Here is a 16,852-nt window from a genome sequence, read left to right as displayed (position 1 = left end):
CATAGATGAACCTTGAAAATATTATGTTGCCGAAACCAGTTTGGCTCAGTGGTAGAGCGTCGGTCTGTGGACTGGAAGGTCCCCGGTTTGATTCTGGTCAAGGGCATGTACATTGGTTGCGGGCATATCCCCGGTAGGGGGTGTGCAAGAGGCAGCTGGTTGATGTTTCTCTCTCATTGACGTTTCTAACTCTCTCTCCCTCTCCCTTCCTCTCTGTAAAAAATCAATAAAATATATTTTTTAAAAATGTTAATTAACAGAAGCAAGGCACAAAAGTCTGCATATTCTATGATTTCATTTATATGAAAGTAGAGAATGGGGCAAATCTATAGAGACAAAATGAGAGTGATCGCCAGGGTCTGGGAGTAACTGCTACAGCATATGCATCTTCTTCTTGGGGCAATGAAAATGTTCTGGAATTAGACAGTGGTGATGGTTGCACAACTTTGTAAATATACTAAAAACCACTGAATTGTACATTTTAAAGGAGTGAACCTATGTAATATATGTAATATCTCTACTTTAAAAATGGAAAGAAAATTATGTTGACTAAATGCTTACAGTAATCATCCACCTAGTTCGGCAATAGATATAGTTGAATGCCTACTGTACAGGTCATCACAGCCACTGTGAGTATCATGGCCTGTGTCTCTACTGAGCGTGTGATTTTAGAATGAGGGAAAGAGAAGACAAATTTTAAACCAATAAATAATGGCAAGAAAAGTACAAATATAATGAGATGTGACAGTACCTTTGTGTGAAGGACTGCCATATTTGTAGCTATAGATTAAGCTAGAAAATTCACCTGGGAGGGACATCAGTATAGACTATAAAGGAAACAGACCTATGTCGAACAGTCACTATGTGCTAGGCATTACTAGGTACAAACAGATATGACTCACCAAATTCTCAGATAAATCTGATTCCATGTCTCAGGGGCACATCAGCTTCAGAAAACCATCAGGCATTTTAGGAACTAATGCCCAGCGGTTAATGAGAGGGAAATGTGAGTTTACCAACACAAGAAACACTACTTAGGTTGAAAATAACATGTTGTCTATGCTACCGTGCTCAATCCTGACCAGTAGCTGGATTGACATGGGCTTCAAGTGATACAGGCCAAGATGTGGTTGTTTTTCCCAAGGTTAACCCAGGGATCCAATGAGACACTTAAAATTACTTAATAATCTAGCAACAACCTACTCAATCTTGGATTTATCTAAAACTATCTTTAAAAAAAAAAGAATAGTTTTTATTGATTTTTAGAGAAGGAAAAAGAGAGAAACATCTATGATCTATGTGAGATTGTAACATCAATCAGCTGCCTCCTGCATGCGCGCCTCCCCGCGCCCCCCCACCTCCGTCAGGGATGGAACCCCAAAACCTAGGCATGTGCCTTGACCAGAAATGAAACCAGTAACCTCTTCATGCACAGAATGACACTCACCCAACGGATCCACATGGCCAGGGCTCTAAAACTACCTGGACACTTTTGTTGGCTGAGATTTCTTTTTTTTTAGTGCTTACTTTTATTTGCCCTAATAATCTCTTTCCAGTTTTAAGATGCATTACTAACTCCAGGTAGGACTTTGATGAAGATCTATGCTTGTATTCGTTTTTGATGATTTTGTAATAAGATTCCTTTCCAGATTGAAATATAAATATATATTCATTTTTATGTCTAAGGAGTTCTTAGATTGTGGGATTTAGCGACACATAATCCTGACTTTGAAGTTTGCCTTTCCATCTAACTAGCTGTGAGATCTCAAATTTCTGAACCTCGGTTCCCTTATCTATAAAGTAGATGGCTGTGATTGTGAAATGAAAGTTGTGTAAAGATGGTTAATAAATGTTGGTTCCTTTCTCCTCTCATCTATACTATATCTAGGTTAGAGATTCGGACGTGGGTCCTGGGTGAGATCAGACCAACTGTGGCCCTCTGAGATGCATGCCAACAGGGGAGAGGCTGTTTGTGTGTGCCCTTTTCCTCAGGAAGAGTCAATAGCATTCATCAAGTTCTCCAAGATTCCATAAATGCCAAAACCTTAGGACCCACAGCTCTGGATCATATTCGTTATGCCTTTCTGGACCTTGTATCCATCACTGTGTTTTTCTTCAGATATAAGGATTAGAATTAAGTCTGATAGGATGAGGACAGAAGTTCATCTTGGCTTCTCAAAGCAGGACCCATTAATTCAGGCTGAACATAGAATGTAGTGTGCAATCATTTGGTAGAGCCTGTAATTTCATGGAGAATCCCTTTAAGCCTACCTTATTCCATTCCAATCTTAGGGAGGTACATTGCCAGTTTTGGCAAGGGTGACATTGTGTTCTGGTTTATATGGAAGAGTCCTGGTTTATGCCTTTATCTCAGTGAAATAATTAACTGTACCCTTCTTGCATCCCCAAAAAGGCCTCGTTTGAATAATAAATTATGGTCATCCTAGATTTATTTTTATTTATTTATTTATTTTAACCAAATTCATCCCCTGCCCAAATCCTTACTTTAAATTTTTTTCCAGTTTTCTTGATTTGCACTTATTTTTCAGAGGACTCTAATATATTACCAGATATTTATTCTTATTCAAGATCATAGTAGCAATGAAGTGAAATCAACTTTTAAAATTGTAAAACTCGTTCTAGACACATGATGGAGCTAGTCAGATGAGACTTTACACATCTGTTGGCATGAAAAACTCCACTTATCTGGAGCTGAATCAAAAGGAAAATCGAAACAAATCAAGATGGATACAAACACAATTTTCCATATGAATCTGTCAGCAAAAAAATAAAAAAATAAAAAAATAAAAAATCAATATTTATACATTTTGGGGAAAAAACAGTAAGAGGATTATGTAAAGCAATGAAACTAGTGTCCATGTCAGTGCCATAAAAGGACATCAGAATGCATTCACAACACCCCAATTAAAGAAAAAATTGTTATTGAGAACATGAGGCCAGAAATCTTTAACAAGACATTGAGGGAAGATAGATCTGTATCACATCAATGTGAAATGTCCCAGGTAAGGGGCGGGGGAGGGGATAAGAAATCAACCAAAGGACTTGTATGCATGCATATAAGTATAACCATTGGACACAGACGCTAGAGGGAGTGGGGGCATGTGCTAGGGGGATGGGGGTGGCCAGGGAGAGGTCAATGGGGAGAAAGGATACATATGTGATACTGTTAACAATAAATAATTTAAATTAAAAAAAAAGAAAGAGAGAGAAATATCCCAGGTAATCAGTTTCTACTAGAACAGGCATTGCGTATTAGGTTTAGTAGATACCAGCTACTTAGCTAAGTGCTTACTGTACAACATCTTGCTTAATCTTCCATAAGAAACTAGGTAGAGAGCTTAAAGTAACTTACCCAAGTTATCACTCAGCTAGCAGGCATCAAATCCATTTGCCTGACTCTGAAACCCAAACTCTTACCCTCTAAGCAGTGGCTTTCTAGCATATCAGAAGAAATTTTCCTTCCTGCAGGCCCACTAGGAACAGGAACACACTGAGTTAAAACCCAGAAAGCCTCTCCAAACCAGGGCTCCTGGAAAAACTTTTGCTTTTTTGTGGGACATAAGAATTACATTTGTGAAGAGAGTGTAAATCAACTTGAAACATCTTTGTTTTTCACCTAATGGTTTTTTTTTTTTTTAAATATATGTTTTTTACTGATTTTAAAGAAAGAAGAAGGGAGAGGGAGAGAGACAAACATTGATGAGAGAAACATTGATCGGCTACCTCCTGCACGCCCCCTACTGGGGAACGAGCCCACGTACCCTGACAGGAATCCAACCAGAGACCTCTTGGTGCATGGGATGACACTCAACCAACTGAGCCACACTGGCCAGGGCCCTAATGTGTTAATGTTGATTTGAAAAAAAGGATATTATTGTACAAAGGATTTTAAGGGTTAGGTAATGTCATATGATGCTCATTAATATAAAAATCTTTTGCTATACTGTAACATTTATTTTACAGAAATAAAGGAATTATTTTACCAAAAGAACAGAAAATATTCAGCTTGTTAAATGCATGTTTATATACATTTACTAATATATTTCCTCTTATTTAAGCCAATATTTCCTTCCAGTTTTAATTTGATTTTTTATATCCAGAAAATAAGCTCTGACTGTTCTCCAGTTTTAAAAATCTCTCTATATAAAGCAACTGTTATGACAGAATGACTGGAATGACTGGTTGACCAGTCGCTATGACGTGCACTGACCAGCGGGGTGCAGACGCTCAAAGCAGGAGCTGCCCCCTGGTAGTCAGTGCACCCCTACAGCCAACCTCCTGTGGCCCCTCCCCCTCACCGGCCCCTGGTGCTAAACCATTCTTTTTTTTTTCTTTTTTTTTTGTATTGATTTTTTCACAGAGAGGAAGGGAGAGGGATAGATAATTAGAAACATCGATGAGAGAGAAACATTGACCAGCTGCCTCCTGCACACCCCCCCCAACCGGGAATGTGCCCGCAACCAAGGTACATGCCCTTGACTGGAATCAAACTTGGGACCTTTCAGTCCGCAGGCCGATGCTCTATCCGCTGAGCCAAACCAGTTTCAGCCTAAACTATTCTTAGAGACCTGCTTCTAGGATGGGGTTTCCTAGGTAGCAGAGCAGCTTCCTCCCTGTAATCTATTGACAGTCAGCCCTCAACACAAGAGTTTTTCTTGCTCCCATCCTCTACCTTCCCCGGGGCCCTCCTGCCCCCCACAGTGGCAGTGTGGCTGCAAGGGAAGGAGTGTGGGGGCGGGGGTGAGGCAGGAAACTGTGTGGTGACGTTGGCATCCATTCCTTCTGCGCCTGGCCCAGTGACTGACCCTTGTCTCCTCTCCTGACCCTGCCTAGGCCTTTGGGCCCCAGGATGAGACGGGGAACCAGGTGTGGGTGGTGGTGGATGCAGCCCCTTTCTCTGTGGGGCTGAGGGCCAGCTCCCTCCTCGGATTGGTGGCCAACCTCCCATGGTTCCTCTGCCCTCACCCCTACCCCATGCACGAATTAGTGCTCCGGGCCTCTAGTGATTAAATAATGCCCAGCTGGTGTGGCTGATGGTTGAGCATCAACCTATGAACCAGGAGGTCATAGTTCAATTCTAGGTCGGGGCACATGCCCGGGATGGAGACTTGTTCCCCAGTAACAGATGTGTGGGAGGTAGCCCATCAATGATTCTCTCTCATTGATGTTTCTTCTCTCTTTCTCCCTTCCTCTCTGAAATCAATTAAAAAATATTTGGAAAACTGATTAAATCCAGAGTAATGCTAGTTAGTGTTCTCTGATGTATCCAGGAGTGAAGTTTTCCACAGAAGTGAGCTTTGTGGATATCTGAATCTCCTGGCTCATTTCTATGTTCACACCCTGGATTTCTTTCCCCTTCTTCTGTCAGTATGCTACTTGATTGGATTTTGTGTGTTCTTGCAAGTCATCCTTAATCTTTACTGGAACAAGGCAAGGCATGCATAAATAAATATTTGCATTAAAAAAACAACAACTTGAAAATGGCAAATAACTGCATGAGCCTTACCTTATTAAAGAACCAAAACTTTTTTAACTTAAAGGAAAATTTTTCAGAAGTAAACTACATGCTTCATTGCCTTTTGAAAATATGCTGCACCTCATGCAAGCTTGTGCCTCAAGACTCAAGGTCATCTGAATAAATATTGATTGTCTCACTGGGTTGTCCTGAGCTGAGGTCCAGGGGACTATTGAATAGAACATCTGTTTGCCACTATACTCCATGGCCCTGAATAGTTCTGTCTCTTTTGTATTTTTGGTAGGGTGTTTTTGTTTGTTTTGTTTTAATTTATATCCTCCACTGTCAGAGGCTTCCCCCCCCCTCCTGCTATCTGCTGTTGAATTTAGTCTCTTTTACTATCGAGAAACAACAACAACAACAAAAAGGCACCTGGGTTGCTTCATGAGGAAATATTTTAAAAAGATATATGCCCAGGGGCCCAGGAAAAACATTACAAAGGAAGTAGGATTGTGCAAGCTCTCGTCCTTTTCTGCCTCCTGGCTTCTTTGCATGGATGGATGTTGTCTGTCTCTTCCAGCTTCTCCCACGTACTCAGAGTGGCCCCTTCTTTCATAATTTCAGTTTACAGAGTGTCTTTAGTTTGTCATGATCCTGGCTCAGGCCCTTCCCTACACTACCTTTCAGCAATGCTGCCCACAGCTCACTGGAAATTTGCCTGAGTTTCTTGATTCAAGTTTAAGAGAGAAAGGGAGGGAGAGCGAGGAAGAAAGAGAGAATCTGACTCATCCAGCTCAAGCTTTCAAATCACACCAGGTCACAAGTTGCTAGCAAGCCTATAGAAGGCTCTGCTAGAACAAGGTGTATATGTACAGTTGCATTCCAAACGAATGTTGTCACAGAGTTGGTGTCTTAAGAGCTACCACCCGTTGAAAAGAGATGGTGAATAGAACCCTGGAGTGTCATCCCAATACACCAAGGTTGTAAGTCTGGGCACATACAGGAGTCAGCCAATGAGTGCATAAATCAGTGGGACAACAAATTGATGTCTCCTTTTTCTTCCTCTCTCTCTCTCTCTCTCGCAAATCAATCAGTAATTTGTTTCTCTTTTCAAAGAGAGGGTGAATAGAGACAGACTCTGAGGAAGGACCATGGCAGGCACTCCAAATTGGGGCACTCGGCAGTTTGCCAGCTGCATCTGTGTAGTGCCTTCGTTTAGGCAGTTTCTTGGTGAGACCTTGAGGGCAGTTCCATTCACCTCTTCAGCAGAAAAAACGTATGGGCTTTGCAACAGTAATTGCTGTTTCAACTTTACCACCATACATATATACATGGATCTATTTAAGATCTGACATTTGTTTTGCCTTTATTATTATGCACTTATAAATGTGTGTTTATCTATGCCTATAAATATTTGTGTATACACATAGGTGTGTGTGTTTTTAAGATGACATCTTTTTCAAGATACTGTAATAAACACTTGGGGAGATTTAATTTTTTAATAGACTATTTTTTTTAGAGCAATTTCAGACTCACAGCAAAACTGATGGAAAAGTACAGAGATTTCCCATGTATCTCCTGCCCCTACACGTGTGTAGCTTCCCTCATTATCAACAGAGGGACTTACCTGAATAGAGTGTTTCTTGGTGGTGGTGCCCTTGGCAGCATGGTTTTTAGAACACTACTGTTTCACTCATCACCACAGACATTCGCAGGGCACTGTGGTAGGTTCTCACACCTTCCCATGCATGTCAAAAGCATACACAACACAAGGGCTTCCTACTTTCATACACATGTTCCTGAAAATACACACCAATGTCAGATATATTAAATTTAAAAACTGATTTGTATGTTCTTTTAAAAAATACGTTTTTGTTGATTTTTAGAGAGAGAAAGGGAGAGGGGAATAGAGATGGAAACATTCATGATAGAGAAATACAAGTGATTGGCTCTTGGATCCTGGTTCAGTGCTCAACCACTGAGCCACACCAACCAGGCTTTATGGAGAAATTTTTATTTTCAGAGAGCTAAAATATAAAACTCCTATAAAAATATAATATAAAAATGCCTTTGTCTCTTAGATACAATCTTAAATTATAATTCCATAATTTAGTCGATGTTCTTTAAATTTGGGCTTCTCCACCTCAGCTGAGCAGAGGTGACCATCAAACATCTAAAAGGCAGCCTTCTGATTTGGCTCAGTCTATGAATTGTGAATCTTTTTTTTTCAATCTGTACAAACAGAGATAATGGTATACCTCCACCGTTTGTTTCTCACATGGCATTGTGAGGATTTGTTAAATTAAGTCCTATAATGTGATTAGAATAGTGACTGCTGCAGTGCTCAGACTGAGTTGTCCTCCTGAGTTTCACCACCTTCCGCACACCTAACGACCTCCTTCTTTGTCTCTATTGTTCTAAGTTTATGAGAACTACATTCCAGGTGTTTGCATTTATATTTTCCCCATATTTCACCGATTTTGATAAAACAACAAGACCAAATACAACTTAGTTGGAACACAGCTGAGAAAATGCTGGTAGGTTGACAAAGATGGAATGAAACTGTGAGCTGAGCTGGCAGGAAGCATGCCCATGAGGTCAACAAAATGTTTACCTGGCTTTTGGCCTGCTGCTGAGTCAGAAAGATGGCTCAGGTACATTAATGTGTAATGTCGTTATCTGCACAAAGTGGATGGACAAAGGTCAAGGGCACTAGGAGATGACCCCTCCCTTTTACTATGTGAAGTTTCTGGAAATCCCAAAATTCAGCCAAATGGGACAAAGTTGTGATACTTTCCCACAGGAGGGTACTTGGATAAGGCATTGGTGACAAAGGAATTCTATATTTGACCAAGAATATGATTCTAAAAGCGGCTATGCCATTTATAAGCTTCTCTAACTTAAGTACAACTTCTCTCCAAATGGAATGAAGTGGATATGAATGTGCATTTAAATAAGGGACATTGGTGGATTGAAAAGTGCATTATAGCATATAAAAATACCACCACACAGCTATTACAAGTCCTAGGTATAAAAATTTGCCCTAAAATAGAATCCCAGCTCCAATAACTGTTTTTTTCAATTACTATTACTTAAATATTTTAAGAGTTTTTTTCTTAATTTCTATTAAGTTTAAAAACTGGGAATGGGTATGGGAGTGGTAGCTGGGGGGAAGGCACTATGCTTAGGAATCTCTATATATAAAAGTCTAAGCAACTGAATGACTCTTTGACTGTTTGACCATTTGATACGCACTGACCACCAGGGGGCAGACACTTAATGCACAGGCATAGAAACCTAGAACAGACTGATGAATCTCAGAAGGAAGGGGGAAGGAGGGAGGTTGGGAAGAGATTAACCAAAGATCTTATATGCATATTAGAGGCCAGGTGCATGGATTTGTGCACTGGTAGGGGTCCCTTGGCCTGGTCTGTAGGAATCAGGCCAAAACCAGCAGTCTGCCATCCCCTGAGGGTTCCCAGATTTTGAGAAGATGCAGGCCAGGTCGAGGGACCCCACTGGTGCATGAATCTGTGCACTGGGCCTCTAGTAATTTATAAAGAAATCGAATTTTTTTCCTTGATAAACTTTCCTATACATTTTAGTTATTTAAAACCATTTCCCTAGGCATCTGTCAGAAACACACACACACACACACACACACACACACACACACACCACACACACAAACTATCATAATAAAAAGTGGTTGAATCTTACCTAATAAAAGAGAAACATGCAAATTAACCATCACTCCACTACGCCCACAGCCAATCAGAGTGAGCATGTAAATTAACCCACCAAAGATGGAGGTTAATTTGCATATGCAGGCATGGAGGCGTGTGAAGCCTGCTATGAGGGGAGCTACTGGAGTGGTGCTCCAGACAGAAGCAAGGACTTGCCAGCTCTGGGCAGCCGGGCAGTGGGGACTTCCCAGCTCCCCGGTTGGCTGGGCTGAAGTCAGGGGAAGGAAGGCCTATTTTTGCATGAATGTCATGCAACAGGCTTATAGTGGATAAATAAAAGCCCAAAGGAAAGTGATTAGACTTTTCTTTTTGAAGTGCATTACCATTGGTTTACAATCACTAAAGAAATATGCACTTATATTTGAAGCTAGCAGGGGTTCCCAGGCATCGCTGTGAGACTGGTTGAACCTCAGGGGAGATGTCCGGTCAACTGATACTCTCTGTGCCTTTGGCAGTTTTCTTTTTTCTTTCTTTCTTCCTTTCTTTCTTTCTTTCTTTCTTTCTTTCTTTCTTTCTTTCTTTCTTTCTAAAATATATTTTATTGATATTTTACAGAGAGGAAGGGAGAGAGATAGAGAGCTAGAAACGTCGATGAGAGAGAAACATCGACCAGCTGCCTCTTGCACACCCCCTATTGGGGATGTGCCCGCAACCAATGTACATGCCCTTGACCGGAATCGAACCTGGGACCTTTCAGTCTGCAGACCGATGCTCTACCACTGAGCCAAACCGGTTTTGGCCCTTTGGCAGTTTTCAACTAGTTATCCTGTTGTTGCTTTTGATGCCAAATGACTCCTTCCTAAATTTCCCTCCTTATCGCTATGTTGGCAAGACTGTGGGGAAACAAGTTTCTTCCATATCTTTGGTGGGAGTATAAATAGGTAAAAGCTCTATGGAGAGGAATTTGACACCTTCTAGCAACATTGCAGCATTGTGCTGTCTCTGGCCCTGCTATTCTGCCACTGGGAATTTATCCAAAGGTGTACACGCACAAGGCGAATTGGCATATGTTTACAAAGCGTCATTGGTGTAGCAAAAGATTGGCAACAACCCAAATATTAGTGGAACTGTTTAAATATATTAGGAGACAACATGAAATAGTTTCATTTTAAATTTTAAAGAGCTTTTAAAACAGAATGAGGAATTTCTCTCTGAATTGATGTGGAAAGACTTTTGTGGTGTTTGATAAGTTAAAATTAAAAGTACAGCCCTGGCCAGTTTGACTCACTTGGTTGAAGCATTGTTATCCGTACACCAAAAGATTGTGGGTTCAATTCCTGATTGGGATGAGTACAGAAGCCAATCAATTGAGGTTTGTCTCTCACATCACTGTTTCTCTCTCTCCCTTTTGCTCTCCTTCTCTTTCAAATCAATTTTAAAAAGTACAGATGTTCTGGCAGCATTTATACTAAAATTGGACAATATAGAATAGATTAGCATAACTCCTGTGCAAGGTTGACACGAAAACTTATGAAGGTCCCATATTAAAAAAAATAGAAAAAGCAAAGTACATACTAGTATATATATCAAACAGTAACATGTATGAGGGGCAATAGTATGTAGATCAAGCTATCTGTATAGGAAAATAGTGCCAGGGGAACAATAGATTAGTGTTTATGTTTACATGAAGACATTTTGGAAAAGACACAAAGACACTCAAACACAAGTAGTGTTTGTGAGATGTGGGAACAGAGGCTGGATATGTTTTATCCAGCTAGATTTTTGAACCATTGTAAACACATTACTCAGAACATTAAAAAATATTGTTACCAAGCAGAATACATTGTTACATATGGCAGAATAATAAAGGCCAAATAGGGATCGTGTAAGCAAAGATTTTGAAAGCACAAGGAGGGCTTAATGGAGTGGTGGTGTGAGAGCAGGCTGGCCTTAAAGATCACGTTAGAGAAGCACAGGATTAGCATGGACATTAGGGTCTGCAGAAGCAAAGGCCAGGGTATGAGGGTTTATTGGGTGATTGGGAATGCCTCTCCCCGGGACACTTTCTTAGATTCACTGAGAAAAGAATGAGCTCAGATTCCACTTTTGTGTCTTTGGGACTATAGCAAAGAGAATTTGGTGCCCCAGTTTTTGCTCAATGTAAAATATAATTTACCATGCATCGGATATACTGTTGATATTCTATCCTTAGATATGTCAGATTTCATCTATGGCTCATATTTGAGAAAAGTCACCAAGTAAATGTGAAGGTTCCTATTCCAGGAAAATGAAATCCTAATCCATTTTAGGGCAGGACTTATCAGAAAATTCATACGACTAAACCTGATTTTTAAAAATATAATATTTTAGATATATATATTGATTTCAGAGAGGAGGGGAGAGGGAGAGAGATAGAGAAACAACAATGATGAGTGACAATCATTGATTGGCTGCCTCCTGCATACCCCTCACTGAGGATCAAGCCTGCAACCTGGCCATGTTGCCTTAGCCTGGAATTGAATCCAGAACCTTTCAATCTGCAGGACAAAGCTCTATCTACTGAGCCAAATCTGCTAGGGCTGATTTTTACCTCCTTAACCTTAGTCAGAAATAGGTTTGTGAAATAGTTTTGAAATAGTATTGAAGTCATCATAGTATATGCCTTAGTTACATTTCTTATCTTGATGTCTCTAGATTTATATCTTGCAATCCTTTCCACTGTACAGAAGAAGAGCAGCTTAATATTGGGTGATTCCGGATGACAGGATAAAGCAAAGTCAATTTGGTTTTTACCAAATCCCATGGAGTTGCTCAATAATCCTACAATAACTCATTTTAGCACTTTAAAAAAAAAAATCACATTAATCCTATTATCTTGAAAAGAGTGCTTCAGGGAAGTGGATCCAATTATGTTAAAATCAATTTCTCTCTTTCTCTCTGAGACACACACACACACACACACACACACACACACACACTCTCACCCCTCATCTATGCAAAGAACAAAAAAAGCCTTGAGGGAAATATAACAAATGTTTACTATGGTAAGGCAATGAATGATTTTTTTTCCCTTTCATTTTTCCTTTATTCCCCGAATTCTGCTTAATGAGCAAGAGCTACTTTTATAGTAAAAACAGAAAAGCAAAACAACCAAAGCCGAGTTGGCGAGCCACCGCCAAGCATGCAGTTCATCTCTCAGTTCATGGTCCAGGAAGCCTGTGCGAGCTGCCGCCGCGGCCCTGTCTCTGTCTCAGACGTGCGGTCATCTGTTTGGAGCGTTCGCACAGTCAGCTCTGGGAAACAGAAACCGAAGCCCCGTGGTCCTTTTACGTTAGTTCACCCAGATGCACCTGGGCCCTTGGCAGCTCTTGCTGTCACTCCGAGGTCCTCTTCCAGCCAGACTCACTTGGTCCCATCCCTCAGTCACCCTCCTCCAAAACAAATGAATAGATATAAATCTATAAGCAGTCTCAAACGATGTCAACTTTTCTTAGAGAAAATTAGGCGAGTTCTGCCCCGCCTGTGCCTGTTGGCTTGGTGGATTGAGTGTTGACCTGTGAACGAGGAGGCCACAGGTTGATTCCTGTTCAAGGCACATGCCCGGGTTGTGGGTTCAATCCCAGTGGGGACACACAATGATTCTCATCATTGATGTTTGTATCCCTCTCTCTCTCCCTTCCTCTCTGAAATAATATATATATATATATATATATATATATATATATATATATATATATATATATATATAGGCAAGTTCCTCATAAGACATGGTGAAACTTCTCCCACCATACCTACCATACCTGTATACTAGTATGCTTTGCTTTTTTCAAAACCTCTCTCCTAGCAGCTGCTTCATCCCCTTTTTTTGCCCAAATTGCCTCCTGTGCCTGACACTGTTCCCTTCTTCCTCAACTGGCTCACACCACCAATGAAAAGAAGTTGTTTGTCAACCAAACGCGAACCACCCCATCTTTCTGAGCTGTGTCGCCAAGGCCTCTTGTACAGTTGAATTAAGTTAATGCTCCTGGAAGCTAGATAAAACCTACATCTGTTTAATACCCACAGTAATTCAGACAGGAAAACTAGTGTGGGGTTTGTGCAAAACATGGCCATAAGGATGAATCTTTACTCAGTGCCCGATGAGATGGAACCACTCTCAGCCAAAGCAGGGCGGATTGGAGAGTGGCAGGAATGTGAGGATGTTTGTGTGGGCCCACCTGGACCCCTGAGCCAGGAAGCTTGAGGCCTTCTCTCCCAGGAGGTGGCCTCAAGACAAGAGCACAAATGGAGACCCTGTATGGCTCTAGATTATAAAGTTATAAATCAGGCTCAAATACTTAAATAAAATATGTTCTGTCCTCCTACCTTGACAAAAATCCCTTCAGGCCAACCTGGAAGTCCAGGTTTAAATGGGGGATTCTTGGATTTCCTGGAGCTTCTTGCCAGAAGGTGGCAGCATGGGGAGAGCCAGCCCATGCTTGGGCCCTCCTACTCCTCCTGGTTCTCTTCCCCCTTTCAGCAGGGAGGCCCTGCGTATTCACCTGGGACCCTCAGCTCACACATCCAACTCCTTCCCTGCCCCATAACTCCTACCCTTGGTTGACTTGTTAAGCCTGGGTTGTAACATACCAGCACCAGAGTCATCCTGGAAGGCATGACCTGGACAAGGCCTGCTCTGGGCCTGGGGGCAAGTGTGGGGATGCCTGGGCCAAGAATTCTGGGGCCCCATGCATTGTTCAAAATAAGGGATGCCATGTTGGTTCCTTCTAACCCAGAATCTTTGTCAGTCCTCCCCCAGATGCTTTAGTCAAGGCTACTGTTTATTAACTGCCAGCTCTGCTGGGCGGCAGGGGAAAGGGTGCAGTTCATGACTTCTAAAGGTTGTCATGCCACCTCAGTCTCCACTCTGAACAGGGTGATGGGGGAGCTCATGGTCCACCCCTCACCCCTCGGTGCCCTGAGGCCAGATTTGGACATGAAGCAGAGGGTCCCTCTGCTCCTCGCAGCTTCCTGCACTATCGGGGTGAGGACCAGAGGGGAGATCTTTAAAGGCAGATCATGTTAGCAGAAAACTTCAGTTTCTCTGATTAGATAACCTTTCCTGATACCTGGGCTGTGAGCAGAGGGAGGGCATGAGGAGGAGGGCCGCTGACGGTGGCTAAGGACTGGAGAAGGGCCCCCGTGCCTTCCGTCTCCGCACCTGTGGTCAGGTGCAGTCAGTGAGGTTGGGAGGCAGGGAGGTGACCTGTATCACCCCCAAACCTTCTGGCCCTCGTCAGATGGTGTGAGCCCAGCCAAAAGCAGGCAGGGCAGTTCTGCAGCCATAGTTCAGGAATGTGGGTGGGGCCCAGAAGCTGGGCAGATGCCCTGAGTCCATGTGCTCCCGCATCTCTTCTCTCCCCTGCCTCAGGCTGGGGAAAGCCGGTGCCAAACCTCTCACACCCCCTCTCAGCTCCCAGGGTCAGAAAGTCTCTGCCTCGAAGGCTGCTAGTTCCATGGGATCTCAGCCAGGAACGGTGTAAGGACCGGACACACATGGGGCCTTACCTCAGGCCTGCCTTGCAGGAGGTAATGCTTTAGGGTGGGGAAGTTGGTGAGAAGTCGAGGAGAATCCATAACATCTGACCTTTCTGTGAAGCATATTACTTTTATCTCCATCAAAAAAAAAAAAATGCACGTAGAAGAAAGCTCACTTGGTTTTGAGCTAAATGTTATTAACTTAATACTTGCTCTGCTATTTGCATTTTCACTCCCATGGAAAACTAGAGTCTCTTCCTATAGATGTTTTTCATTGGGCAGTTTGATGTCTTTCTCCATAGTCATGTATATTTATATCAGAATCCTGCTGTGACTACACATCAAAAAGGAAAGCTCTTAAAACTAACAGGTAATAACGGGCTTTCAATGAGCACCTACTATTTGTTAAGCATTTTGTTAGGTGTTTATATGTATTGTCTTGTTTCATCTTCACTATATCCTTGAAGACAACTATGTTTTATCTAAAATGTAAAGAGGGATCTGAAACTTAGAGATATTAAAAAACTTGTTCCAGGTCACATGCATGGTAAGTGGAAGAGCCAGGGCGATGATGGTGGTGTAATGATGAAGACAGCTAGCATTTATCAAGAATAGATGATGCGTTGCCTTGGCCAATGTTGCTCAGTTGGTTGGGTGTTGTCCTGGACACCAAAAGGTTGCCAGTTCAATTCTTGGTCAGGACACAGGCCTGGGTTCCAGGCTCAATTGGGGCATGCAGGAGGCAGCCAATCAATGTTTTACTCTCACATCGATGTTTCTCTCTCCCTCTCCCTTCCTCTCTTAAAAAAAAAAAAGTATTATTTTAAGAATATGCTATGTGCTCGTCAATGTGCAGTGTGCTATACTTATTAACTCATTTTGTTATTATCACAGACTTATTTTCCGATGGGTACTCTCAGTAACTTCATTTTAAAGAGAAGGAAACTCATTCATTCTTTTTTACAAATATATATATATTTTATTGATTTTTTTACAGAGAGGAAGGGAGAGGGATAGAGAGTCAGAAACATCAACAAGAGAGAAACATAGATCAGCTGTCTCCTGCACACCCCCTATGGGGATGTGCCTGCAATCAAGATACATGCTCTTCACTGGAATCGAACCTGGGACCCTTCAGTCCACAGGCCAATGCTCTATCCACTGAGCCGAATTGGTCAAGGCAACTCATCCATTCTTGGTTTGCTGACTCAAAGCACTGACTCTCCTAGTAGCCAGTGTTGCTTTAGCTTTTGCCTCTCCTCCTACTGGGTCCTGACATCCCACTCCCACTCTTCCTATGGTTGGTTACTGAACACATTTGTAGGCCCATCCACTTCATAGAATGTTAACCTTGGACCTGACTTATTGGTTCTTATTGGAAGGTGATGCAGGGCAAACTTCTAGCTGACAAATGCTGGTCAACCAGAGCCCCTGCCTTAAATCTGGCAAGTTTTATGTTTCCAGGCCTTGAAAAGTAACACTTCTTCCTACTCCCAGGAACTGACACATAGCCAGAAAAACAGCCTCAGCAAAAACTTTCTCAATCTTACCTCCAGGAAGCCCTTGGTTTTTGCTGACCTCAATCTCAGAGAAACTTCCAGCCAGTCAAATAGACATGTCTGGCCTCATACCAATATGACAAGTCTGACTTCTGTCCAGTAAGAGCTGGTGCTGATGCCGCAGATACTATTAATATATAAAACTGGAATAGGGGATGTCCAGCCCTCTGGCCTTCTAAAGCCCAAGAAATCAGTTGGTCTGGCCCTGTCAAGGCATTAGGGGATGAGTTAATTAAATGTCTTCCCAAATATAACAGGCTAATTTTTATCATTTTGTATCGCCCACGAATGATGTTATAAATATCCAAATGGCCCTTGGCAGTAAAAAGGTTCCCACCTCTGGTTTAGAGGCTGTGCTTGCCCCATTGCCTCAGATGCAAGATCAAGAATGAAAAGAAAAATGGAGGAAAGAGTACAAACCTTCCACCCTCCTATGCTCTCTTTAGACTATGCAATATCATTTCCCCCCAAAAAGGGGATAAAATTCCAAACACCCCCTTTTGATTTCTTCTCCTCGAAGGACATTTCTCTCACCTCATTCTTGCAGATGGTTCTGCTTTGCCTGAGCTGCCCCACACCCTCTGCCCCACTGCTCCCAGAGCGGGCACATTGGA

At 42.1% G+C, this 16,852-nt stretch overlaps 1 pseudogene; it reads left to right on the top strand.

The window, feature by feature from the left end:
- Window positions 1–10,610: 10,610 nt before the first annotated feature.
- LOC118710194 lies at window positions 10,611–10,711 on the top strand (annotated as a pseudogene).
- Window positions 10,712–16,852: the final 6,141 nt, after the last annotated feature.

The sequence above is a fragment of the Pipistrellus kuhlii genome, unplaced genomic scaffold (genome assembly GCF_014108245.1).
Source record: "Pipistrellus kuhlii isolate mPipKuh1 unplaced genomic scaffold, mPipKuh1.p scaffold_m20_p_1, whole genome shotgun sequence".
Taxonomy (NCBI): Eukaryota; Metazoa; Chordata; class Mammalia; order Chiroptera; family Vespertilionidae; genus Pipistrellus; species Pipistrellus kuhlii.
This window is presented reverse-complemented; position numbering and strand designations above follow the sequence as displayed.